At 34.0% G+C, this 26324-nt stretch overlaps 1 long non-coding RNA gene across 1 annotated transcript in view; it reads right to left on the bottom strand.

Moving 5' to 3' along the window:
- LOC147845618 (uncharacterized) overlaps positions 1–26324 on the bottom strand; it is a 349241-nt gene that overhangs the window by 266442 nt on the left and 56475 nt on the right. The window lies entirely within an intron of this gene.

Here is a 26324-nt window from a genome sequence, read left to right as displayed (position 1 = left end):
ACACGTAAAACTATGCTGGGCGATTTGGCACAAAATCGAAACTGTGATTAATTAAACATTTTAACTCAATTACAATTAATGAACATTTTTTTCTGCCCTAGTTCACTGACAGTTTTTGTACAGTAAATATGCCTACATATTACAAGTGAGAGATTTCTGAATGAAGGGTGCATTACTTGATTTTAAAATAACTAAAGGAAACAAACACTGTCTACTATCTATGATTATCTATTGAACATCAATGTTGAACAACTGAAATTAAACACACATTGCCTGAAACTAACTTTTCCTATGAAAAAAAAGTTAAGATAAATAACTTGCAGTTTTGTAAACAAAATAAATTATTTTCAGTGTTCTTCATATTAAAAGTAGAAAATAAGCAGTATCTCTTCTGAAATAAAAGAAAACTCTGTATATCCTGTAAGTTATATTTCAAACATTTCTTGTATCTTTGGTAAACAAATATTTTAATGTAAATAATTTTAATGTAATGGAAAATGTGCCTTCTCAAGGCATCTCTGACGCAGCTTCCAATAGTCATCAATGTAGTGCAAATTAAGGCTAAAAAATGAGTCCATCATCCTACTTGAAGAGAGATCAGATGTGGTCGCAGAATTATGAATCAATCTTAACAGAGTGGGGTCACGTGACTCCACACGCTGTAGAGAAAGTAATTTAAAAAGAATTGACCTGGAAGATCGATTATAGGTTCTGAATGTTGACTACTTTTTGATTAATCGCCCAGCCCTACATAAAATGTATGAATATAATTAGACACACACTAAAGTTCAAAATGTTGGCAGGTGAGATTTCTGTTTAAGATTACTTAAAATCCAAAAACAAATCCCTTCAGTAATCGAATGTTCAATAAAACATTTAAACCGTTAGAAAGGTCATGTAAATTCCATCACAGGACAAAATTACATTTTAAAATATATTTACATACACTTTAAAACGGCTGAGTTTCAACCTAAATTTAAGTAAAATATGGACCAACCAAACTAATTAAATTTCTAACCCTAATAGTTGGATTTGTTCAAGTTTGGTTTAAAGGAATCAATAATTCTAGAGTGTTTAAAATATTATTTTGATAATTATAATAATATTTCCAAATACAAATTTACAAAATAAATGAAGCCTGGTTAGTCAATTGCACACTGTCAGCAATAAAAGCCCAAAAGCTGTCAGCGGGGAAGTATCTTTTATAAAATGTACACATTTGTCCTTTTAAAGTCCATATTGGTACCTTAAAGTACATTTTTAGCACAAAAGAGCACAAATGTGTGCCTTTAGTGACAGCTGAGTCTACAACCCCAAAATTATTGGTACAGTGTGGATAAGTAATTGCTTGGTTACTGTTACTGTTGTCTACATGGTGACGCAGTAGCGCAGTGGGTAGCACGATTGCCTCACAGCAAAAGGACACTGGTTTGAGCCTCGGCTGGGTCAGTTAGCGTTTCTGTGTGGAGTTTGCTTGTTTTCCATGTGTTCATGTGGGTTTCTACCGGGTACTCTGGTTTTCCCTACAAGTTCAAAAACATGTGGTATACATAAATTTGGTAAGCTAAATTAGTGTAGTGTATGTGTGTATAGGTGTGTATGGGAGTTTCCCAGTAATGGGTTACAGCTGGATGGGCATCTGCTGTGTAAAACATTTGCTGGATGAGTTGGGGGTTCATTCCGCTGTGGCGACTCCAGATTAATAAAGGGACTGAGCGGAAAAGAAATTGAACGAATGAATGTTGTCTACAAAATCATGAAAAATGGTCATGACTTTTGATAATATTGTGCTGAGAATTGTTGGAAGATACCATCTTTTTCAACACAGAGCACTAGAAATGAGAAACTGAGCGGTTGAGCTGGTGAACTGTTACAGCCGTGGTTTTGTGAATCAATGCAGCTGCTCAATATCCAGGTGTGTTGGCTTATTTTACCTCCACCTGCTACAGGTGAACTCTAGTTGAAAGGATGCTGTATATGTGTCTAAGTGTATATTAACCTTGTCTGGCTTTTGTCATGATAACCCTTACCAGAAAACAAGACAAAAATTGATACTGTTTCATGTAGAGGAATGATATAGATAGCATCTGTAAGAAATATTACAGCATTATTTTACTGCTTTAAAACAAGCTATTTGTAAAATAATAATTACCTGTGTCATAAATATGCATGCAGGTAACACTGCCACATCTCTGCATGTTTAGAGGTGTAAACTCCAGCACTTTGGATGCTCAGATCATTAGAGACTAACTGTCTGAGTCTGACAATAACTCAATGGGTGACGTCTGCAGTAAAGCCCAGCAATAGGTGGGAAATGACAGTAAAAAACAACTGCTCCTGTGAATTGCGAGTGATGTGGTAAATTGGGACCGACTGTAAAGAGAGTGTGCTATATGGTGACTGTGGGAACACCGATTGAGCACACAGTAGCAGATCCTCTTTTGTCTAGAGAGCACTACCGTGTGATTTTTACAACTTCCTGCTCTTAATGCTACCTCAGGCCTGAGGAAGTCAGAGATGGGACAGGTTGACTCGACTGCATGCTATCCATAAACCTTCCTCATCCAGTTGATATAAATATAAAATATGTAACCGCGCTGTAAATCTTGAAAATTTATAGAATATTGAAATCTGTTAATTTAATCTGTGTTAATACTTCAAAACATAATTTTATTTTCATTTTTGGGAAGTTTCTTTAAAATGCAGCTTTCCAGCTGCGACCCAGTACTGGGAAACACCCATACACTCTCACATTCACACTCATACACTACAGCCAATTTAGTTTACCCAATTCACTTACAGCATGTCTTTGGACTGTGGGGGAAACTGGAGCACCCGGAGGAAACCCACACCAACACAGAAATGCCAACTGGCCCAGCTGGGACTTGAACCAGTAACCTGCTTGCTGTGAGGCGACAGCACTACCTACTGCGCCACCGTGTCGCCTGCCTCTTTACTTTGTAAATGAAAAAGACAAACCTTAAGTCTATAAAGTGAACAATTGTTCCATGTCCATACATTACACAGTTCATATATAACTGTATTTTTAATCAATATGCAGCCATCAAAGTCTTTCAAAACCACTTCAATGACAAACTTTACGTTTCACTTTACTTTACGTTTCACCTACGCCTGAAAATGAGTCAACTTTTTCCAAATATCTTCCAGTGCTGGATCTCCCACACTCTCACAGACTTTTGTAAGACTGGTAGAGGCTTAAAGTGTCTAAGGGGTGAATCTGATGTTTGAATATTTTATGAATTTAATTTCATATTAGTAAAAGTATAATGCAAGCTCCTCACACAAATGACATATTCACATTTAATCAATTTCTCATTCCTTCACATCAGTTAAAGCTCAGTTAGGTTACAAAATTCACTTCATAGCATCAAGAAAGATGTCGATCCTACTATCATTAAACAGAAAAAAAATTTGATGTGAAGCCACATTACGCCTAAAAGAAATATAAGTAAATTAAGAAGCAGTTTATAAGGAACTTATAAATTAATGATACTTAAACACATTAGCACATCAGACAAACCAGCAATTTATCTTAAAAGGGGGGGATGTACTAACAATTACAATAACTAAAATCTTTTGTAGGTTACAGAACAAACAATGAGGACACTTAACACTGTAGATGAAAGATGAGCAATTTAACGGTAGGTAGGAGCGTTTGTAAAGCTTTGTTTTGGTTTGTGAGGCAGCCACACTGAGAAGCTGCTGTGTGCCAACAAGCACAGCTGCATCATGTTATGGCTGAACTGCCTGAAGGTGCATGAAGCCATTAAACAATGAATATGCAAGCGGTTCTCCTGCTGGAGAACTTCCCAGTACAGAGACAAACCTCCAGTTGTGACAGTCTCTTAAATGCACATAATTATTGCTCAATGTTTATTGTCACTGAGCTGATGCTTTTTTGCCAAGTATATTACAAGAACAGTTTTTTGAGTTTGTTTTAACCCCTGAACTGGATGACCCTGGATTCTAAACTCCAAATCCTGGATTTTCTTGCTCATATTTGACATGCCTTGTAATTAATCCAGGGTTAACAAATACTTTTCACATTATACACAATCCTAAACTGTTTTAAGATGTGCTTACATGAGCAACATTTCAGTGACATTTTGATTGCCACTAAACATTTTGCAAAGTAATGCACGATTGGGAGATTGCATTAATGTTTCTGATGTTCTCTGCTATGACAAAAAGACAAGCTGAATGATTTTAAAAGTGACTTCTGTGTGAGCTATTGGCAGTGTTTTTGTTATAATCTTTTTTTCTATTGGACAAACTAACCTAGCATGCAACCTGACAAAAAAACAATGCATGCAGTTTTTCCCAAACTGACTCTTTACATGCAACCAAATGATTTTAGTAATCAGATTATTGGCATATTTTGATTACAAATAAGCATTTTAACTGATCCGACTGAACTCTATCCATTAGATTTTTAATCAGAAGTTGTGGTTTAAACATTTTCTTAACCAATTATGCAGACATGGCTGAACAGATTGAAAACTGAAAATAGGAAGTTGTGTGCATATGCAGTGACGTAGATCTGACAAAATGACGAGTAGCATGTGGAAAGAGCAGCCTTATGTTTTGGTTACCATTGTTTTAACTGGTTGAGAATATGGGCAGCCTGACACAAAATTCTTTATGCCTGTTGCATGATGGAGTATTGGTCAGTATGTACACTTTGAAATGGTGGGGAACTACATTTGTGCAGTGTAAACATGTGAAGCTGGTACAGTGCAAATCAACTTACTTTTGACATTCAATCAGCAGGAAAAAAAAAACTTTCTTGAACTACTCTGATAAGAGATGTTCCTCAATAACAAAGAAAAATACAGACCAGACTTCGCTAGACTTTAAAAGGAATAGGCTTGTGTTAAACTTAACACAAGTTAAGTAGGCTAGTATATAACAAATAAATCTTTAATTAAAAAGTTTATTTAAGCTTCACGATAAGTCTCAAACCTCTCTGTGTTTGCAAAATACTGTTTTTTTTTTTTTTAAGGGTTTATAACCCATATATGTTAATAGAGTTTAAAATGTTTATGTGAATTGTTTCTCTACCTAATTAAAGTGGGATTTGCAAACAGAGAAAACACAGGATTAGTGTATGAAAAATCTTACAGACCCCCAGAAATTTTACAGCTTGTTCATAATTTATTTTTATTTTCTCACTGCTTTACAATAAATGTTTATCCAGATACTTCAGATCACCTTAACATAAAGAAAATTTTATTGCACTTCTTAAGACATACAACAAACACCAGCAAACTTTTGTATGCATAATCACTGAATCATCCTCTATAAATATCCATCTTCGGCTCCTCTTATATAATGATAGCCTCACTGTTGCTCTCAACTCTGTAATCTTGTACGGTTTGTTGATAGCATAGTTAGTCATGTGGATGTAGACATCCTTCTTATTCAAGTTAGAAATAGCAAGCAAGAGAGTTATGAGTATGTATGATGTATCTATATTGTTGCTAGGACAGAGCTTTATGGCAGCAGTAAAGTCTGCAGGCTTGGCCTGTGTCAACTGAAGCTATTTAAAAACTGTAAAACTCCGATATAGAGACGCAGTGATGAAATCTGTCTGTGTCAAAGTTGTCTGTCTTTTTTAACTGTCTGTTCAGATTGAGTAAAAAGTGAAGTAGTGGTGGCGATTTAGTCAGAGCATGTCTGTCTCCTCAGAGAAGTCTCTTTACTTCATTCATTCATTCATTCATTCATTCATTCATTCATTCATTCATTCATTCATTCATTCATTTTCTTTTCGGCTTAGTCCCTTTATTAATCTGGGGTCACCACAGCGGAATAAACCGCCAACTTATCCAGCATATGTTTTATGCAGCGGGTGCCCTTCCAGCTCCAACCCATCTCTGGGAAACATCCATACACATTCATACACTACGGAAAATTTAATTGTCTTTGGACTGTGAGGGAAACCGGAGCACCCGGTAGAAACCCACGCAAGCGAGGGGAGAGCATGCAAACTCCACATAGAAACGACAACTGACCCAGCTGAGGCTCGAACCAGCGACCTTCTTGCTGTGAGGCGACAGCACTACCTACTGCGCCACCGTGTCGCCTGCCTCTTTACTCACTGTTTGTAAATGAAAAAGGCAAACCTTAAGTCTATAAAGTGAACAATCGTTCCATGTCCATACAACAGCAACAATTTATCATTAAACCATACAGCATCTGTACATTTCTGCTGTACTACTCCATACAAGAACATTGTAGTCAATGCCTAAAATTAATTTCAGAAGTACAATACATGTGAATGTACAAATAGCCAACACAAGGAAAACAAGAAGAGCCTTCTAAACATATTATTATCACTTCTAAGCATTCAAGATCATTTTGTTAAGACTGCCAGAACAAACAAACACCAAATCAAGAGTTATTAAAGCTTAGTTCCCTCTCATACAATATCCAGTTTACCATAAATGGCCCACAGCATCACAAAAGACTCCACCCACTGTTGGATAAACTTTGTTTCCATCCTTCCCTCACACAACAGTTTCCAGAGTATAATTGCGTTCCCTCAGACTGTTCCTGTATGGAAAATAGGGCTGCACTTTCCTGGAAAAAACTGTTATTGTGGTATTTTGTTTTTCTGATATATATATATTGTGAGATCAATACAATTTCAATTGGTGACTTCAGTAGCTCTTTCCGGAAAGAAGTCATAATATTACATTGATCAGGGTGATTTTGTAGAGGAGTGTCTGCATAAAATATACATAGATGAATACAACAGAGCAAAGATGCAAATAAAATACACAGTGCTTTATAGTTTTTGGGGGGAGTCTAACAGTGCAGAAATGCAATATTCTCATGTAAAATAATAGTACATGTGTAAAACAACAATAAATGTTTTAAATTTGCTCACAGTCACAGGTCATAAACAAATGAAGAGTTTCACTCTTTTCAATGATTCGACAATGTAATGAACTGTAGTGTCTGTCACAACAAAAATCCCAACTCTACATTGCAGATCCAGTGATGTGACTTCTGCGGATTCACACATTGCAAATACATATACAGTATGTATACACACACATACACACATATATGCACATCTGAGGAGCAATTTACACACAAAAACTTTCTTTATGTAATGTAATGTAATGTAATGTAAATGTAATGTAATGTGTGTATTTTCATAGCAAATTTATTATGTGGCCATCCATTCCACCCCACCAGTGTGCAGCATCAACTTGGATGATATAATGGCAGCCACAGGACAACGCCACCTGTGAACTCACCACACAGAGGGCTTCATTACACAAGACCTCCCAAAAAAAAATAAATAAATAAAAAGCTTTTAATCACGCAGAAAGGGTAATTTTTTATGAACTACCTCTTTATAATAAATACAATCAGAGTTATTTTCACATTAAACATCACATAATACATAACAAAAAAACTTGAGCACTTTCAAATACAATTACATTCATCATTTCTAAAATCTGATTACATCTCGAAAGTACTGTAATCAGTTACTATCCAGCACAGCCTGCTAATATCATGTCACTGTACATTAAGACTAGTGAATTACACTGACTTGTTATAAACAATAGAAAAGTCATGACAACTTGATAAATACTATAACTGCTGTATCATCAGAACTTACACTACTACAGTATCAGGTTTGAGGTGGATTTAGCTGGTCTGCTCAGTGCAATACCTGTGACATTTATAAAGAGACAGCGCTTTCAAACATTAACTCGTTGAAACTCATAACATTGAACTTTGGCAATGCTACAAATAGTTTTACATGGTGAAACATCTGATTTCTCAAAGAAAAAAAGTCAAACATGTGAACATCAAACAATAAACTTGCATAATTCTGCACGTGTAGCGAAGCCAGGTCTTATAGAAGATATGGTCATCTTTAGAGAAATATTCCATCATTAAATGTTTTGGCCAGCAACAGATCTCAGTCGTTACAGGGAAATAGACTATCTTCAGCAAAGATTGGTCCAACATCAACACAACATCAGTGCAATTAAATTATTTTGCTAGAGGGAAAACTGAACAGGTTGTAACAATTTGCAAGAAAGCAGAGGATTTGATTTGTTTGCCTTTCAGGGCAATAATAAAACAAAAAACAAAGATGTAAACAATCACATAAAAAACATCTGTGTGTCTCCAAGTTCCCTGCAGCCTATTAAAATCAGTGAGCTGATCATTTTCACAGCTGTATTGAATAGCTTTTGGGACATTTAACAGCACAGTAGTGGATCCCTAACAGGTTGACTAAACTGATAATCTGGTACTCCAGGTGGAGGACATGTCGGTCCTAAATAGTTATCATTGGTCTGGTTATTTCCATCAAATGTCTCCTTCAGGCCACACTATATTTTTTACACAACACTGCACTAAATCAATCATGCTCATAAAAATTAGGTGGGAAAATTAACCCAAACTATGAGACACAACTCTAAAAAGCTTTGTCATTGCTTGAAAATCAAATTCAATAAAAGATATTTAGGTAAATAATAAATACTTAAAAATATTTCTAAATTAAATGATTATTATTATTAATCATTTAGTCATTCATTAATTTTCCTTCGACTTAGTCTCTATTTCAGAGGTCGCCACAGTGGAGTGAACAGCAAACTTATCCAGCTTATGCTTTACACAGCCCTTCCAGCTTAAACTCAGTATTGGGAAAATTATATATATATATATATATATATATATATACACACATATATACAGTTGAAGTCAGAATTACCCCCTCCACCCCCCTTTAATTTGTTTTATTTTTTAAATATTTCCCAAATGATGTTTAACAGAGCAAGGAAATTTTCTCAGTATTAGTCTGCTAATATTTTTTCTTCTGGAGAAAGTCATATTTGTTTTGTTTCGGCTAGAATAAAAGCAGTTTTTAAATTTTTTTAAAAACATTTTAGGGCCAAAATTATTATCACCTTTAAGCTATTTTTTTCCACACAACAAACCATCATTATACAATAACTTGCCTAATTACCCTAACCTGCCTAGTTAACCTAATTAACCTAGTTAAGCCTTTAAGTGTCATTTTAAGCTGTATAGAAGTGTCTTGACAAATATCTAGTCAAATATGATTTACTGTCATCATGGCAAAGATAAATTAAATCAGTTATTAGAAATGAGTTATTAAAATTATTATGTTTGGAAATGTGTTGAAAAAATCTTCTCTCTCTAAACAGAAATTTGGGGGAAAAATAAACAGGGGGCGAATAATATAAACATAAGGAGGAACATGGTGGCGCAGTGGGTAGCGCTCTCACCTCACAGCATAAAGGTTGCTGATTCGATCCTCAGCCTGAGTCAGTTGGCATTACTGTGTGGAGTTTGCATGTTCTCCTCGTGTTCGTGTGGGTTTTCTCCAGTGCTCCAGTTTCCCCCACTGTCCAAAGACATGCGGTATAGGTGAATTGGGTAAGCTAACCTGTCCATAGTGTGTGTGTGTGTGTGTGTGTGTGTGTGTGTGTGTGTGTGTGTGTGTGTGTGTGTGTGTGTGTGTGTGTGTGTGTGTGTGTGTGTGTAAGTGTGTAATTTAAATAATAAGAATTATAGACAATTCAGACAGACAACAGAAAGCATATGATTGTAAATCATTAATTAATAGTTTAGATAAATTATTAGTTTATTGATAAAATCTCTTGTTGATTTTATGGGACCAAAAACCTAATGTAATACAATAAAGATCAGATTAAAATCTGATGTGTTGTATTTGATATTAATGGTGGGCTTTATAAAGAAGCTATGTACATGTTCATTTTACAATACTGTAATCAGTATAACAGTCATTCAATTTGTTTTGTTTTTTACAATTGTTTAGAATTTTCAAAGGTCTTTTATTACTAAAAGCTTATAGACCAGGGGTGCCCAAACCTTTTCCTAAAAAAGGGCCAAAAACCAAACTTGATTAAGGGCTGTGGGTCGAATACTATAAACCAAACCATAAATTTGCCAAGTTCCCTAATTCTTAAATGAAATTCCCTAATTTTTTTCGGTAATATCTAAAATAAATCATTGCTTTTTTATATTAACTAATGCAGTATCATTTTTAACGTTTTATAATGAACTTATTAGAGTCAAAATCAATCCCATTTATAACACAATGACATTCAATGCTGAATACATTAATCAAACTGCTCCTGCCTTTACCTTGATTTGCTCGCAGATATTAGATGTACGTCATGTCACAGTATTTACATTTTAAAAGTCTGGTTCTTTTAATTAAACAACATTTAACTGAACCCTTGAATTTCAGCTTAGCTATAAAACAAAAATAACTAAATATTGCGTTAAATTCAAAATAACAGTTTCTGTCAAAGGCATTCGCCCAACCACCTCCCCAGTTTTCCCCCTCTCTTTTCAGATGGGATGGGGGGTCAAATCAGGTAATGTCAAAAGTACATCTCTGTTATAGACAATTCAGACAGACAACAAGTGTACTGTGTAAAAGCTTTTTGAGCTGTTAGATTTAATAATGTTGATTATTTAGGCTTTGAAAATGTGTGTTAAGGTGTGTTATATAATAATAACCTATTAATGAAAGCAAAACGTTTGTTTATATGCATCTAGTTTTGTGCAGAGCTGATTAAAGGTTTTGGGTACAGTGGCAAATTAATGTCTTTGTTAACTTCTTGCATTTTCTTACACAGTAAATCAATGTGCATACAGAGTTGTGGTTGACAGCATAAGCCTCAACCTGTTAACAGCAGCCACAACCTTATACGTGACTGTTAAAAGGTCCATGGTCACATATAAATTGTAATGCTTTTCGTGGTGCTTTCCGTAGTGCTGTAGGCCAACTGATGTGGTTGTGTACAGTTCCTGATGTGTTAAAAAGCAGCGGTTTGTATGTTATCAGTGTGTTATGAACTGGTAAGCTTAAAACACACAGTAGTAACAGTGTAGATCAGTCTGCTTGTACACTAAGTCTGCCAATGAGACATGCCACAGTTTTATGGGCTTTCACAGAACAGGAGAAGCTCCCAGGGTCATAGAGTCTGAATCTTTTTGTAGCTGAAGGAAATTCATGAAAAATCTTGCTGTGTGTGTTCTGATGTAAAAGAATACATCATTCTCTGAATAAATCATGGTTTAGAGTTTCTCCACAAATTATAAAGTCTCTAAATGTCTAATATTAATAATTTCTGTCTAAGATTGGTTTTATTTTTCTTTCACATTTATTATTATTATTATTATTATTGTTGTTGTTGTTGTTGTTGTTGTAATTGCGTAACATCTCAGGAGTGCTTTTTGCAACACATGCTTTTTTAAAAGAGAACCGATTCATTGTTCTGAATACTTCGTTTTAGTGATGTTACTAAGCCAGATGTTTTTAGTTGATTGACCAAACATTTCAGACAAAAAAAATAAAAAATAACAGAAAGACAGGAATTACAAATCTTCAAAAAAGCAATAATCACGTTTCTGAAAATGTTAATGTCAAATGGATTGTTCCGAGTACATTCTACTGGAAAGTGTTCACCACTATGTCATGGGCAGAACATCTTGAAGTGAAAGGAACGGAATTGATGACTATATAGGAGTTAGAGGAATAAATAGGGTCAGGGTCAGGGTCTTTTAATTTAGCCTACGTTATAACCCTTTTGTTAATGTGTTTTTCAGCTTATGCACTTTTGTTCCTTCACGTGAGGTTTGAAAAAAATAAGAGTTTGATTTCATTTAAATTCCACAGGTACCGCATTATAATTTATTTGACATTTCCTTTGTATTTATTTTTATGTGTGGAAAGATGTCCCTACATTGCAATAAACAGAAACGCGGCTTTGAGTAGCACCGCGTTGAGTATGACATTGTATATCGGGTGGTAAATGGCAATTTTATGCGGGTCTGAGCTGTAGTTTTTTCCTGACACGATTTTTGTTTGTTGTTTTTCCTAAATTTTGATATATTATTATTAATTTATAAGCTATAACACCGAACGTTTTAATTGATATATGTAAAAAACAACAGAATAGCAACTAAGCCAGGCCGTTTTAGGTTCACGAATATGACTCGAATATGGTTATACAGTAATCGATTAAACATCTTTTCTTCACTAAATTGTAATTACTCTATTCACGGGTTCTACTGAGACATAAAACCATCAGTTGATTAACATTCAAAGTTTTATGTTTTCAATAAAATTGTTTTTCTGTGTTTTAAAATGTTTTAAAATGTATGTTTAATGTCGGGTAAATACATACACTTGATTTTTTGCGACAAAAAAGCCTATTGCTTACAGGTTTGGGAGTACAGGTTTTAAAACCTCAAAGCAGATTTTAATAATATATATTTTTTAAAAGTATACATAAGTGAACTTATTGTTTGTATCGATATACATGTATATATTATTTTACTTGTTTTCTAGCAAATACATTTAACTCCCAAAAATAACGCATTCCTGTCTAGAATTTCCTGACCGTCTAGAATGCCTAGAATGCCAGTTATCATTTTATTGGTATGGTTGTTTTGCACACATAGATTGCCAAAATATAAAGACACAAAACTGTTTTAAATGGGCTCCATTACTGTTAAACATCACACAATGCACAGTACAAAACACATATTATTTAAGATCCAATATACAACTGATGAAGCTTTAGGAACAAAACTCCGCATATCAAAACGCAATCAATATTTGAGCATCTCTATTGACATCTGTATTTTATTTCAGACATAAAATAAATATTCTCTCAGATCACATTTAATATTTAAAGATTACATGAATACATTTACGGCTGTTATTTTTGTTTTTGATAAAATATGCATTTTCTTAACGTTTTCTATTTGGTTGATTATGATTAGTTTATTCAGCAATTATTCTCTGATGAAACTGCACTTCATGACTTCTTTGGAATTTGTATACAAATAATACTATACATTAATTTTAACCAAATCATGACAGGGATGTTTTTTAAAATTAAAGAAAGATTCAGCTATTTTGTTTAGTGCCTTGGCTGCCAGATCAAGTTTGTTGATGTACAAATAATCAAACAGACATTCTCTGCTGCCCATAAAATCATTGACGTGCAGTCCAGATATGGAAATCACTGAACTCTCTTGTGATAATGCTGGTTAAAACAAACCCAAAAACTCTGTCCATCATGCACACTCTCTCACACCACCTACTGGTCAACACAGCACATTGAATCAGATTCTGCCTTGCAAACTTGCATTACTGACACTATTATTAACCTGTTATTCCCATAATCCCAACAAATTTGGTATTTTTTCCAGTGGGGCAGTATCTGATCTATCTTTCGGGATGTCCTTCCCCGTTATCTAAACAACAGTAATTTGGGGAAGGGCTGTGGGCTTCTCTCACAAGCACAATGCAGCAAGTCCTAGTAAGTTAAATGTAATTAAAAAAGAATACCACAACTTCGAAAATCTGTATTTAATCAAATAAACTTGATGGACTTTGGATAATTAATCAGTGTGAAGAGTACTTAACAAATATCAGAGCTTCCTTAATTCGATGACAGAAAGAGTTTAGCTTTTTAATTTTCAATGTTGTGATATTCTTTTTGAATCCCCTGCATTTCAAGTAATGTTATGTATTATTTTGTTGTAGTTTTAAATATACAGAGCAAGCAGGTCAGATTTTTTTTAAAAGAATGTTGGTGATATTTGTATGTTTTTTTAATATAAAAGCAACAAATACAAAAAAAAATCAGTATTATGTTTCAAGGATATATTATGACGAGTGAAAAATACTATGTATGCATTCATGGTCAAATCATCAGCATATTAAGTAAAAATGATATGGTCCAGGTCACAAATATTTTTCACTTTATCTTTATGTTAGCTATACCTATATCCATATACTGATAAATAAAGTGTTTTTGTCTGAGAACACTGGTGTCTTTGGTTTGATTTCATGCCCTTCACATTTTAAAAATTTATACACAATGGTAATTCAAAGTGCTTTACATAAACAGGAATGAAAAAAAAAAAACAAAATAACAATGATTAAAAAATTATTAAAACAGATAAAAGCAGAATAAAACCAAATAAAAATGTGTTAAAACAGGTTATAAAGGAATGAAAAAAAAATTATAGTGCGATCTGTTGGACGTAGCACAGTGCTCATTCAGTAAAGGCACAGCTAAACAGATGTGTTTTCAGTCTTGGTTTGAACGAACCTAATGTTGGAGCACACCTGATCCTTTCTAGGGGCTGATTCCAGCAGCGGAGGGCGTAGTAGCTGACGGCGGATTCACCCTGCTTTTACTGAACTCTGAATTTCTAGTTCAGGGGTGGGCAACTCAGTCCTAGAGGCCCGGTGTCCTGCACAGTTTAGCTCCAACACTAATCGAACACACCTTAACAGGCTAATCAGTGTCTTCAAGATCACTAGAAATCTATAAGCAGGTGTGTTTTATTAGAGTTGGAGCTAAACTGTGCAGGGCACCCGCCCTCCAGGACCGAGTTTGCCCACCCCTGTTCAGTTTATATGATCCTAAAGATCTGAGTGATCTGTTAGGTTTGTATTTAGTGAGTATATCTGTAATGTATTGAGGTCATAGGCCATTTAGTGATTTATAGACAAGCAGTAATACTTTAAAATCTATTCTGAATATAACTGGGTGCTAAAGACCTGAGGACAGGTGGGATTTGCTCTGATTTTCTGGTTCTGGTCAGAATCCTGGATGAGCTGCAACTGTTATGACTGTTATGTTAGAGACTGTTATGACAGACTATTTATGATTATAAATAGAAAATCAATCAATAAACAGACAGACAAACAAACAAACAAACATGATTATTAAGATGGTGGTTGGTTTCTGAGTAAAATAAGATTCTAAAGAACTGGAAAAGAATATTCTATGTATGACATCACATATTCTAAATGGAATCTTTATTTTTAAAAGTGCAAGGCAGAAGAAATTATGTTTCAGTTAAAGGGACAGTTCAACCCACAATGAAAACGTCCAGTGCATCTGAATAAACTTGAATTCCCATGTACATTTGGGCTGTATGAAAGAAAATCCATGAAATACTGAATTTTAAAAACTACTATCATATTCTGTTTTTCAGATACTTTATTTTATGGAAGTATGCAGTGTAAAACATTTCACATTTGTTAAACTTTCACACTTAGGTTTAGCAGCTGCCTTGAAAATGTCTCTTTTTAGAGATATTCTTTGTTTCAACTTAAGATGTTGAATTTTAGTTAAATATATTGTGAAACTCAACATCTTAAGTTCAAACAAAGAATATCTTTAAAAAGAGTTGATTCACATTTTCAAAGCAACTTAGGAACTTGAGTTTGTAAGATTAACCAATGTGAAACATTTTACAGTGCAGCATTTTGTAATTTTATTTTTCTTACCTATTCCAAACCCAGAAATTATTTGATAATCGAAACAAACTAAAATATCAAATTAGATTTGTCTTTTGAAGTGGCATCGTTTTGCTGGATATATATTCTCTTGTAACACAACATTGGCAAACAGTGTTCAGAGAATTCAAATTGACAGACATCTCTCAGATTTCATAAATATAGCAAATGTGAACAAAAGTTTTTAGGGTTTGGAATGACAAGAGGGTAAATAAATGATGATATAATTTTCATTTTCAGTTCTTTTTTTCTGACCATATATTCGTCATAATATCCTCATTTGAATAAAAAAGATAGTCATGTATTTATTTTTATTCATTTAGCAGATGCTTTACCCAAAGGGACTTAGACATAAGTGGTTCAACAAGCAATTTAACTGATGGTAATTTAAAATTCTGGCTAGAAAAGCTTATTTTGCTACAAGTTTAACTTGCACTTGACATTTGGTTTTTATATTGTAAATAGTGTTGGTATTGATGACAAATTATGATTTTGCTCAACTGCACATTACTTTGAATAAAAGAGACCAAAAGACATCAAAACAATACAAAGAGAACTTATTTATATATATTGTGATGTCCTCACTGGAGACAGTGTTTAATGACTTGCAAAGATCAACTAAATAAGTAAATAAATAAATAATGAGGCTGTGCTTTCCAAAATCTGTCCAAATAAAAGAGGCAGGATTGAATTGAATTGTGATTGGCCTGCCTGTAAAAATCATACACCCTGATAGTAATTAAGCAAGAGGGCGATCTGACTTTTTGCGGTTGGGGAAGAGTCTTAAAAAAGGCCCAACTCTTGTAAACAGCATCAGAGGGAGCTCATTCAGACCAACCTGCATCATTCACATGCCACTTATAACTCGTTCCTCATCCGTTAAGCCTTCTCTCGGCATTGTAAAAAAAGGTGTGCACCAGCGTGCAGTAAAGAAATCTGCAATAAACTGTCTTGACTGGAACTACACAAGAGCCCGATCTTTAACTCCACCGGCTCCGAGTCCTTCAGCAGCCTCTTGAATGTCATGGGGAATGTGAGATATTTTAACAGGGCTTGTGCTGGGTGCAAACGGATCATCTTAACCCTTAGGAGACAAACATGCATGTTTGATTACATTGCATGGATTATAGCAAGTAGCTTCTTATGCTGCTACTGGTCGTGTTTGGAGTAATCATTATTTAATAATACAAGAAGGTGTCTATTATTATAAAGAATATTTTTATTTATGTATTTTTTTAATTTAAAAACAGTAATATTATGAAGTATGAGGTCTAGTTTTTATTGTATTTTAATGTGATCTGTTATTAAAACATTTTTTATCTAACATTTTGAAATAATTATTTTTAAGTTATATATTTGTTATAGCTTTATTGTAATATTTTACTGTACAGTTATATACAGTTTTATAGAATTATTAGCCCCCTTTGAATTTTTTTTTTTTCTTTTTTTAAATATTTCCTAAATGATGTTTAACAGAGCAAGTACATTTTCACAGTATGTCTGATAATATTTTTTCTTCTGGGGAAAGACTTATTTGTTTTATTTCGGCTAGAATAAAAGCAGTTTAAAAAACAAATACTTTTTAAGGTCAAAATTATTAGCCCCTTTAACCTATATATTTTTATATAGCTATCTATTATGTTTAGAAATGGGTTGAACAAATCTCTCTGTTAAACAGAAATTGGGGGAAAAAATAAACAGGGGGGCTAATAATTCAGGGGGGCTAATAATTCTGACATCAACTGTATACAATTTATATAATAATAACTATTATTAACCACATTGTAATAACTGATAGTAGTTGAGCAGCAAGCCACATGTACACATCTATTCAGAAAAAAATCAAGAGGTCACTTGAAAAATCTAATTCTCTTATCTTTCTCTTATTCTTCAAACTACTGATGACAATGATCAGTGTTAGGGAAAGTTACTTTTAAAATAATGCATTACAATATTGAGTTACTCCATAAAAAAGTAAATAGTCGCATCATTTAGTTTCTTTTTATTGCAAGAAATCCTTTACTTTACTTTTAAGTTACTTTTTCTGACCTCTTTCAAAACGTGCCGTTTTTTTCTTTCTTCTTTTTTTAAATAGAGGAGCTCTGCAATGAACAAAACACTGTATAATCTTAATTTACCTTTAAAAACACACAAAAAAATGTAGGACAATGGTATCTTCTGAGAACTTTCTGACCCCAGAGCTTTACATGCTGTATATACAGTTAAATGAAAGTTTAAAGCAATGTTTGCTATTTTTGTACTTTTAATCTTACTTAACTGTAAAATCACAGTCCATTCAGATAATCCTCTTTTACTTTTCTTCCATGTGTTTAGAATATTGTGAATATTTCCATTGCAGAATTGTAAGGCTCTGCCATCTTCATTTCTGTCTGTTCCTGCATTCTCTTACTGAGTGCAGGATTCAACGTGACTACGATCATTTTAATTCAGCAATTTATTTTTTAAAGCGAATTAACTAAACTAAAAAGTAACTCTCATTATATATTTTTTAAAGTAGCTCAAATATTATTACTTAGTTTTTAAAAGTAATAATACTTACTTAGAAAAGTTATATTATTACATAATTCACGTTACTTGTAATGCATTACCCCTAACGCTGCAAATGATATCACAGTTGAAGTCAGAATTATTAGCCCCCCTGTTTATTTTTTCCCCAATTTCTGTTTAACAGAGAGAAGATTTTTTTTTCTGTTTTTCTGTGAGTTGTTTTAACAACTCACTTCTAATAACTGATTTATTTTATCTTTGCCATGATGACGGTAAATATTTGACTGGATATTTTTCAAGACACTTCTATACAGCTTAAAGTGACATTTAAAGGCTTAACTAGGTTAATTAGGTTAACTAGGCAGGTTAGGGTAATTTGGCAAGTTATTGTATAACGATGGTTTGTTCTGTAGACTATTAGAAACAATTATAGCTTAAAGGGGGTTAATAGTTTTGACCTCAAAATGTTTTTTAAAAAATGTAAAAAACTGCTTTTATTCTAGCCGAAATAAAACAAATGAGACTTTCCCTAGAAAAAAAATATTATCAGACATACTGTGAAAATGTCCTTGCTCTGTTAAACATCATTTGGGAAATATTTAAAAAAGAAAAAAAGTTCAAAGGGGGTTTAATGATTCGGATTTCAACTGTATATTTTTTCTTAAATTAGTAAGAAATGTTATCAGAAATTTTATTCTTATAGAATAAGACAACTGTTATTTAGTTTGCTTAAATCCACACTTAATGAATACAGCAAATGAGGAGAGAAATATATACAAATATATATAGTTTAATTGTCTAAAAAATCTAAAAAAAAATAAATAAATAAAATTAAATAAAATTAAAAAAGAAAAGAACCTTTCAGTGATCAGTTCCTCAAATATTTTTTTCAATGAAGAACATTATCAAAAATTAAAGAACCAGCCTTTTCCACTATTAAGGACCCTTTATGGGATGTCAAGTTTTTGTAAATATTCTTCACTGAACCATCAATGACAATAAAACCTTTATTTTTTTAAGTGGATGTACAGTATGTGAAGACAAGACATTATTTTGATGGAAACATTATATCCATGCAGTTTAATTATAATCAATATAGTTAAACTATTGACAGTCAGAAATTGATAAATACAGAAAAACAGTGCTAATGTATTGCTGAGTGATTTGTTTAAAAGGGCCTCCCGTGAGTTAAAGTATCAGTATCTTTGTACAAATTTCCGTGCACCACCCAGGTGCAACTCAGCCGTCTGTGGGTGCAAGCGCCCCTTAACCAGACATCAAACGTGGCCTCATAAACAGGCTGGGTTTGTAGAGGCTGCAACCCAAGACATGGCTTTCATCGCTGGTACTGTTCGGGGGAACCCTGGGGGGTCTGGACAGAGAGGGATGCAGGACACGGGAGCGATTTTTATAGACAGGTACTGTAACCGGAGAGCAGTGCTTCAGCTTCAGTCGCTCTCTTTACAGACGGGCAGCTGGCAATAACCAGTGCCTGCCTCTGGGCATCTTCACAACCCACCACCCTCATTCAAACACTCACTGTCCTTTGGTTGGAAAAACAAGAATAGATGAAGATTTGGGACACCAGATTGATTTAAAGGGTTTTTTCCATGAATTTTTCAAAACCAGAGAACAATAAACTTACTGTCTAGTGAGTCACCACAGACAACAAATAATTTTTATTTATGTTCACTTCTAAAAATAAAGAGTCTTTATAGGCATCTGTGATTCAGTTAAGAACCTTGACCATCCATGTAATTTGACAACTTTTTATTTAGAATACTGAAATGTTTTTTAATCTCAGAGTAAAAATATTACTATTTGATAATAGATTTAATTTAAAAAATCTGTATGTTTTCTTAAACTATAAACTGATGAATGGTTAAACTACTTAATACATTTATGGATATGGAGATTGTATTTGAAACGTAAACCTTCATTTAAAGTTAAACATAAACCTTCACTCTACAGACATTTATACCAAATGTGTCAGTACTGTGAAAGTATTAAAATAATATATTTCAACTGTATTCTTTATTGAATTGGACTTCTCTTCAATCACGTCGACAACTTCATTGATTTCTGTTTATTTACAAAACTCCACTATATTTACAGTCACTTCTTCACATTCAGAGAAAAATCGAAATCTGCCCTCTAGTAGTTTTATTAACCTTTGGATATCCAAAGAATCATCTGCAGCTGACCTTAAAGCTTAACACTTTTATTCCATTATCATCCTTTAAAAATTCAATCCAGTTATTAGTACAAGATAACTGTGATTGTTTTTAGTTTTTTTCTTGGTTTTAAATGTTATTATTTGCATTTGTGAAATTGTTATTGTATTTTGTCCCTGCTCTTTTGTATCTGCTTTTTATGTTGCCTCCTGGCCAGGTCATCATTGTAAATGAGAACTGGTTCTCAATTGACTTACCTGGTTAAAAAAAGGCTATTATCATATTTCTGTTATACCTAATTATTTATTTATCTCTTTCTATGAGATGCAAATTTTCTTGTTTTGTAACTGCTGTAACTTGTTTTCTAACTATTTTCTGTCTTTGCACAACTTAATTTGCTGGAATATTTAGGAAGCAATGCTGCCCCCTGGATCAAGAGCTTTAATATTAAAAAACTCAGTGATGGAAGGAAACAAAGCCTTTAAAAGCATTTTATATAAATATATAACATCTACATCTATAAAAATTGATCTGTTTGATGTTTGTTGATTTACAGGACCTATATGGCAAGTGAAACACTCTTATCTCTTAAAATAGGATGAATAGGCAGGTCCTAGTTTGAATTCAGCTCAGTGTGCAAACATTAGACACATTCAATAACAGAAGCTGGTGCCACTGTAGTTTACTCTTTAACTTGATTCATTAAGGTGTCTGCAAGCAGACAGCAAGACATGGCAATAAAATGCGCTCATGTTTACTGTACAGTGGAGAAACAACTTTATTTGTCTGCTCCGATCTTAGTGAAGAGGTTTTCAATAATGTTTACATGAGAAAAAAATGTCTGTTTGTATTTGTCTTATTATTTAAATTAAACTTAATAAATTATATTATTTAAATGAAGAGAGGAAAATTATGTAATGGAGTAAGTACAATTCGTTAAATTGATTGCTTCAAAAGTTTAAATATTTTCTATGAAAAAAAAATAAAGATAAAGGCAAAAAATTATAACTTGTCTGTTGTATATGGTTTATATTATTTACATTATAATTTTTTTTTAGTTAAGAGATTCAATAAAAGAGATATTGGCCAAAGTTTTTAAGCCTTTAAAAAAAAGATTTTCTCACTTCATTCAAATAACTTGATGCTGTCTTGAGGTATATTTCATAAACATGTTTCATAATTGTGCTTGTACACATTTAAAGAATAAGGCACAGAGACATTTGCTATTCAAATACAAATGAGGAACCCAAGGTAAAATAACTACTGTATGCTGTATTTTCTGTAAGCCTTTTTGTTTTTTAGGAATATTTTGTGATGAGCAGTATTTTGCCCCCGGACATCACTTATAGTGGCCGATCTTTGAGACTGTTAGAAACACATACGCACCAAAGGCCACAGTATTAAGTATCTGGTTAAAATGATTACAAACATCTCTCTTGTGTTTTCATTTGGTGCATGAGCTCAGCACTAGCCTCATTATGCAAATGTAAATAGTAAAAGCAAATTAAGTTAACTGTAAAGATAAAAATAGCTATAAGTTTTATGAGCTGTATTTCAGAGGATTAAAACAAATCTTTTCTTTATTCACAGCAGGTATTCACTGAAAAGTGATGCCAGATTATTTAGATGGCCCCCTGGTGGCTGGCTGCAGTGTATGCGTGAATAGCCTGTGAAAAAAATATCTATGATCTTATATGCTATATATATATATATATATACACACACACACACACGCACATATGCATATACATCTACATATATACATACAAGTTGTGGTGTCATAATTAGCATTTCCGTGTATGGCAGCTTTATTTCCACTGACAGTTAAGACTTGATTTGGCTTCATTGAAGCCTTTCCTTCATGATCACATATCAGACTACCAGCTAACATCAACATTAAAAGGGCACCTATTGTGCCCCTTTATATGTCATGTATTATCTATATTATCCCTAGAGTGTATCTCTACTGTTTCAGTTCAAAATATGCTACAAATCATGTATTATGCCATGCTGAAAATGACATTTTTAGGTGAGAGTTAAAGTGAAATGTGTTGTTTGTCTTTAATGGGCTGCATAGCGCTTTCTGGCCTGTATCCAGGATATTTTGAGCCTGTAACAGAAGTCTGAGTAAGTGACAGCAGACTCATTCATTCATTCATTCATTCATTTTCTTTCAGCTTAGTCTCCTTATTAATCAAGGTCGCCACAGCGGAGTAAACGCTAACTTGTCCAGCATGGGTTTTACACAGCGAATGCCCTTCCAGCCACGACCCACTGGGAAACACCCATACACTCTCACAATTAAACACACACTCATACACTACGGTCAATTTAGTTCATTCAATTCACCTATATGTCTTTGGACTGTGGGGGAAACCGAAGCACTCGGAGAAAACCCACATGAACACGAGCAGAACATGCAAACTCCACACAGAAACGCCAACTGGCCCAGCCAGGACTCAAACCAGCGACCTTCTTGCTGTGAGGTGACAGTGCTAACCACTGAGCCACCTGACAGTAGACTAATGCAGTTATCAGTGTTGTTATAAAATACTGTTGTGTAATGCAGATTTTGTTAAAAGAAGGGAGAAAGTAAAAAAGATAATATATTGAAATAAAATAATATACATAAAATAGGATGGAATTCTAAAGGTGGCTTCAGGGGATAGGGGTTGGGGACTATATTTAGTTGAGATGTTAAAATTATCATTAAAAGTCAAATAACTTATAAAGTTATTTATAACTTTAAAACTTATAAAGTTACTTGCTAAATGGTTCATGCTGATTGTGATGTATGTATGTGATCTATGAAATGAGTCATGACACATTCATTCATTCATTCATTTTCTTTTCGGCTTAGTCCCTTTATTAATCCTGAGTCGCCACAGCGGAATGAACCGCCAACTTATCCAGCACATGTTTTATGCAGCGGATGCCCTTTCAGCAGCAACTAATCCCTGGGAAACATCCATACACCCTCACTCACACTCATACACTACAGACAATTGTAGAACGCAGGGCGAACAAGCAAACTCCATACAGAAACGCCAGTCGACACAGCTGAGGCTCGAATCAGCAACCTTCTTGCTGTGAGGCGACAGCTCTACCTACTGCACCACTGCATCGCCAGTCATGATACACACATACCATATTGTTTATTTTACATAATATTTAAATATCTGAGCAATTCCAGCATTATGGATGTGACTTTTGCAGTAAAAATTCTAAACAAAAATTCACAGAAAAAGTATATGGTAACATTATATTATAACGTCTGTTTAAATTTTCCAGAACAACTAACCACAGAATTATGGGATCAGAAAAATATCAATTTGCAAACATCTTTTAGATTTTAAATAAAGAAAGTAAATATGAGTTATGGATATGACAAAAAAGTTAGCAAGTTGACAATACACAACATACTTTGTGGAAATTCTGTGAATTAAACTGCACAACCCAAAAGAACTAATGCTAATTAAATGCAGTGAGTTGGCTCACTGTAGAACAAAAATGATGGACGTTTTTGCATTTATGAGGAAAAAAGCTTTGTTATGGATGTCACAGATGTGAAATTGCTACTTCAGTAACTTTGGTAAATCAAATATAATGGTTTAAAACTGACAGAGACATTTTTTGAGTATTTTCACAGTACTGCTTGCTTATGCAGAACATTTAGAAACGTTTTTTGCTATTTTGGTGGAAACTTCATCAAAGTTTTTCATGGCAAGGTTGACATTTGCATGGAATTACTCATCTGTTTGAATAAACAACATTTACAGTGATTGGACATCCTGTTCCCAAGACCATTCCATATTTGAGCAGTATTTTAGTGTTCAGACTTATTATATAAAATGATGTTTTGTCCTGCGTTCAATTTTCCTAAAGTTTCTTCATTGCTGAGTGCTAGTAATATTCTGAGACACATACTCATGTTTGATTTGACAGATCAGATTTATTATGTCTGTTGCTTCACTTTATGGATAGAAGCACATACAATTAATTGCTGTGTGTGTGTGTGTGTGCGTGCAAGCATGCTTTTTTTCTTTCTTTTTTTTTTTTTGGACTTTGATAAACAAAATATTTGAGTCCGCAGACAAGAATGTGAGCTGAAAGTTAGAGCAAGAAAAATATGAATGAACATTATAAGATATGGAAAAATAAAAGGTACAGATTAATGAAATGCATTGCATCTTATATCCCATAAACACTGAGTCCATCCCAGTCACAGAGTCAGAAACCTAGAAATGGTATTGCTGCTTACTGCTACTGTAAGAGCTTTTTAATTCAAGCAAACATACTTAAAAATTAAAATTAATACATATAATTTTTGATTAATTATTTATATTTGGCTTATAATTTATATTATTTATTTTTATTGGTAGCCTCTTTGTGGTGTTGCCATGTACAGTATGTCACTAAGTTGTTATGCCTGCTTGAAAATTCAGATTTTAACTTTATCCTTGTAATTTTCTTTGTGTAGAACAAAGTATTGTCAATTCATGTTTACCACAGACTTTGTTTAAGTCATAAATTTTAACCCCCCAATTTTATAAACCTCAAGGATATAGGAGCTGAATTATTGTTCCTGGGTTTTGACGTCACTCCACACCAGACCGACAATTGCTGAATGCCACCCAACCTAAAATCACCTCATTATGTTTCTGGGAGCACGGTGGCCATTTTATCTTCCTCCTCTTCTTCTTCTCGTTCTGAGTGAGACCTATAAATCAATATGCAGCCCGCGCCTTCCCTCCTCCCTCCCACTGCTTTCAATTAATCCAAATGATTTCTACAGGAAATTCGAAGGGCCAATCAATTCACCTGCACATTTCAATACTCTGCCCAATCCGTCGTTGGCTTGCGCACGCCTCCATTGCTCTTGTAAAAACATTATTAATTGCTGCTCCAGTGAGCCATCCATCTTCTACGACCTTAGCAAGGGGGCCAAGCAGGCAGTGTGCAGCCCAGGAGTGTAATAATACTTTGAATGACTGCTCGGGCTCTTCACATCCCTCTCAGCCCATTAAAAAAACAGCAGCCGCTCCTCGGGAAAGCACTTGCTCACTGCGCTGACATGGATGAAGCTGAAGTCTGGGAGAAAAGGTTCGTGGGGGATGGTTGTGAAGCGAATCATAGGCATTTGTTCTATTGATTATGTGTATTATTATTGTGCTATTATATGGAGTGGTGAAATATTTCTTGAACCTAGCTGATGGGAGGATTTAGGAGGCTGGATTTCCATCAAACCTGTCACATGAGTCATGGATTAGATATGCATTCATGTAAGTGAGTGTATCTAATGCTCAGATGACTCTGTGTGTGTGTATGTGTGCGCGTGCGTTCTTACATGTTAGTGTGTGTGTGTGTGTGTGTGTGTGTGTGTGTGTGTAACATCAAAAGGACGGGATGAGTCTTATTTACAACAAGCTGTAACCATGTGTTTCCCTCCCCCATCTGTCTCTTTTTCTCACTCCAGAAATGAGCAGCTGGTCTGTAGACTCTAAAGGTTTTCTTTTTCTAAAGAAAAAAACACACACACACATAATCAGAGCTAGTCATTGTCTGTGCTTTTATTTATTTATAAGGAGAGGCAACAGACGTCATAAATCTGATCTGTCAAAGCAAACCTGTGTAAGTGTCTCATACTGCAAGTACAAAAAAATGAGATGTAATGTCCCGCATCTGTATGGAAGTACGGCACTTTCAATCTCCCTGTAAGGTTGTAAAGCTGTCTTCATTCATAATCTGGAATTGGTTAAGTATTTATTTTTTTATTTATTTTTTATATCAAGACATGCTTAGGATGAAAGATGCTGACTCTTTCTCATTGTGACAAGTTTAAGCTAACTAAAAATGCCTTCTGTGTGTTTGCATAAATAATAATAAAAACACATTACTGGCATTGTTGTTATTGCATATTGATGACAAAATAATTGGCCACACTTTATTTTGATGGTCCATTGGTTGAATTTAAGTTACATTGCATCTACATATCAACTCTTCTTATTAGGTTGTAAGTAGATTGTTAGGGTTGCGGTTGGGGTTACGGTTAGTGTAAGTTGACATGTACTTGGAAAGTTTCTTACTCAGTTAAATGTCTGTTCAAGGAGCAGTATCAACAGATATTAAGCAGACAGTCTATTAATACTCTAATGGATCATCAAAATAAAGTGTTACCAAATAATTTAAAATAATTCAATTAAATTTTAAAAATAAAAGATAATAATAAGTGACCCTGCACCACAAAACTAGCCTAATCTTAT

This window comes from Danio rerio, chromosome 3, assembly GCF_052040795.2.
Source record: "Danio rerio strain M-AB ecotype USA chromosome 3, GRCz13ab, whole genome shotgun sequence".
In the NCBI taxonomy this organism is placed as follows: Eukaryota; Metazoa; Chordata; class Actinopteri; order Cypriniformes; family Danionidae; genus Danio; species Danio rerio.
This window is presented reverse-complemented; position numbering and strand designations above follow the sequence as displayed.